We start from the raw sequence: 3518 nt of genomic DNA on the forward strand, positions 1-3518 counted from the left end.
CGCTATGGGTCGGAACCGACTCGACGGCACTTCACAACAACAACAACAACAACAACAAATTTTAATGTTTAATATTTGGTTGATATTCATATATCCCCTATTGTCTTAAAAATTTTGTTATACATTTGATTTGTTTGACCTGGGCTGTATGATTTGCATTACAATTCTCCCACTTTCTCCTTAAGGAGCTCTGGTACTGTAGTGGTTAGGAATCGGGCTGCTAACCTCAGGATCAGCGGTTTGAAACTACCAGCAGTTCGGTGGGAGAAAGATGAGACTTTCTGCTCTCATAAAGATTTACAGCCTTGGAAACCCTATGAAACGCTATGAATCAGAACCGACTTCACAACACCACTGGCTCCTCACTTTGTAAATCACTGACTTCTTGAGGAGCCTGGGTCCTGCATCCTGCAGACAGTCTGTGTGTGCTCTGGGTTGAGCTGATTGCCTCCTTGTGGTGGTGTTTACCAAGTTCCTCATTGCTCTGTGCTTCCTGGAATCTGGTTGTCAGATGGAGTGGGACCGGAGGGTCACATCAACTTTTGGATAGATGGCTTTGTAGATGAACTCTGTGCTGATGCCCAGTTGTTTCTTCTTTAACGATGTTAAGATTGATCAGTGGCTCACCGTGTCCTTCTTAATCCACTTTCATCTCCATTCCCGTTGCTCTATGAACTTGTTTTGAAAACAAGTCAGTTGAGAACATCGCTCATATTGAACAGAAGTGGGAGCAGCAAGGTTTGAGGGCGAATTCACTGATCTGGGTAAGAGGTTTCATTTCTCTGCCTCTCAGTTTGCTTGATTCAACAATGGGGCTAGTAATCACCGTAACTCTGAGAAGGAAGACACTGGGAAACGTCAGGACGTCATCACTAGCACAAGTGTTGTATTAACTCATCCAATTCTCCCAACAATCGGCATTGTACAGATGAAGAAGAGGAGGCCCAGAGAGGTTATGTAACGTGCACTAGTCATACAGCCAGTAATGGGCAGAGTCAGGATTTGAACCCAGGACCTGTGATCTTAAACACAATGCTTAACCTGCAATGCCACACCAGAAGTTCCAAAATGTGACACAATGGAAGGTTGTGGGTACTGGATGCTTGTAGATAATGGTCTCTGTTAGTTCCTTCTTTGAAGGACCTAAGGGGTGGAGTAAGGCAGCCCCTAGTGACCGCAGGGCGCTACTGTAATATACTGTTTGAACTACTATAAAGTCACACTTTGTCCTCTCACTGCTATGTCCAGAACAAGCTTGATAAGTTCATGTGCTGTAGAACTTGCTGGAGACAAATCATTTGGGCTGGATTTGGCCTTCCCAGAAAAACTCTGAAGCTCAGAGAGGTTCAGTGACTTTCCCAAGATCATACAGTAAATTTGTCACTGAACTAGGATTAGAACCCTACTGTGTCTGGACCCCAGGGCCTTCCATGTCTGGAATGGCTCTGGGGTCTTTTCCCATCCTCCACCTTCAGACTTGCCTAGTCATATTCCTTTTGGCTAGAACTCCTTTGGGGTACAAACAGACAAACAGACATCCCCCCCACCAAAAAAAAAAAAAAATCTCTGTAGCCATTGAAGGTCTGCTTGGCATAGTGCAGACATTCCCCCTCAGTCACTATACAAGTGACTAGGGCTGCTAACTTCACTCTCCCAAAGGTATTGTGAGAACTGACCCTCTTCTCCTAGGTCCCCATATTAAAGAAAAAGCAATAAAGGTCCAGGGTTTGACCCCTGTTTTTCTGATTTCAGGCTCAGAAGGGCTGGAAGCGAAAGTCAGTCTATGATTTTTGGTGCCTACTGGAGTTCTGGTGTGGTGCTGTAGGAAAAGTACTTGACTACAAGGTTAGTTTGAATCACAAGGTTGGTGGTTCAAACTCACCAGTCACTTCTTGGAAACCCTATACAAGGTTGCTATGAGTCGAAACTGGCTTGATGGCACTTAGCAACAACACCTGTGTCTGTGATTGGTCTACTTCAGCAGCAGCCACAGTATGGATCCATTTTCCAGATGACGGAAGAGAAACTCAGAGAGGGTAGCAACCTACAGAGCTCACACAGCCTCCCCTACAGGCTGGGCTGCTACAAAGGGACTGCTCCCCTGTGACCTGGAAGGTTCCAGGAGTGGTCTTCTGTTGAGCTCATACCTTCACCCAGATGTGACGGTTTCTGGGGGCTCAGGGAACAGGACTGGGGGCAGGAGAGATTTCTGAGTCTACGGAGACAGCCCAAGGTCTTCAGGTCCAGTTCTTCTGATTACACAAGCCAAGACAATAATTGAAGGTGGCTTTGGGTTCCCTGAGCAGGCTCTGGCGCCGACGCCTGGTGGCTTCATTGGCGCCTCAGGCCCTGGGCACCCGCTAATGGACTGTGGCTGATCCCAGGACTGATTGGCAGCCAGCCTTAAGTCCTCAGGGGAAACCTGGGAATTGTGGCTTCCAGTCTGGAGACACTGTCCCTTTTGGGAGCCACAGGAGGAGGCGAGGGGGTGGGGGTGGGATGGGTGGATTTTTAGTTGGCCCAAGGCAAGAAAACCTCTGAACCCCTGGGGCGAGACACAGGATGGAGTTGAACTGTATCCTCCACTCCCCAATGTGAAGGACAGTACCTTTCAGACAGTGAAAAGCTGTCAAAATGCCAGTTTCTCACTTCCTCCCCTTGCCTCCTGCCTACCTGCAGCATGAGTGCTCAAAGGTATCCCTAAAGATCACCCTGGAATGGGGTATGACCCCAAGACAAGCCAGACCACAGTCACTCCATTCTCAGGACAGAGGAGAGAGAATCTAGCCAGGGCAGAGAGACTCTGGCCTGCATGGAACAGCAGGGGAGAGGGAAGGCAGGGGGCATGTCTGGCAGCACTAGGGAGGTGAGACTAGAGGGAAAGAAAGCAATACAAACTCTTAAACTTCACCAGGTGGCCATTGCGGGTCCACAGAAAGTTTTAAAGAGAGACAGAAGAGAGGAACCTGTGCCCTACCCATAACTGTGAGACTTTATCTTAAGCACATTGTTGCTGTGTGCTGTGGAATCGGTTCTGACTCATAGTGACCCTGTATAATATTTCTGAGGCTGTAAATCATTTCAGGAAAGCCTCCGCTTTCTCCGGAGGAGTGACTGGTGGGCTTGAACTGCTGATCTGGTTTGTTCTACAGAGCCGCTGCTCTCACAAGCACATTAGTCAGAGTGACAGGCAAATGCATCTGACCTTTTGCTAGGACACCCCATATTTATGCACTTTGCAGATCACCCACATTTTATTCACTTACCCAGAGTGTGAGGGGGAAAGATGCTTTTAGGAAACTGCTATAAATCCAGTCCAAGTCACCATAGTAACCTGATTAGCAGCTAAATTAAGTTCATGATTAAGAAGAAATTAGAAAAAATAACTCTCCTCCTTGTCTGGGACTACCCACTGAACCAAAGGTGGTTGAGCAGATTCAGAGACTTTGGAGGGCATGCATACACAGTCTGGGCTCTACTCCCCCCTTGAAAAAGTTGAGGTTGTGTGGGAGGCATTG

This window comes from Chrysochloris asiatica, unplaced genomic scaffold (assembly GCF_000296735.1).
Source record: "Chrysochloris asiatica unplaced genomic scaffold, ChrAsi1.0 scaffold00023, whole genome shotgun sequence".
Classification (NCBI taxonomy): domain Eukaryota; kingdom Metazoa; phylum Chordata; class Mammalia; order Afrosoricida; family Chrysochloridae; genus Chrysochloris; species Chrysochloris asiatica.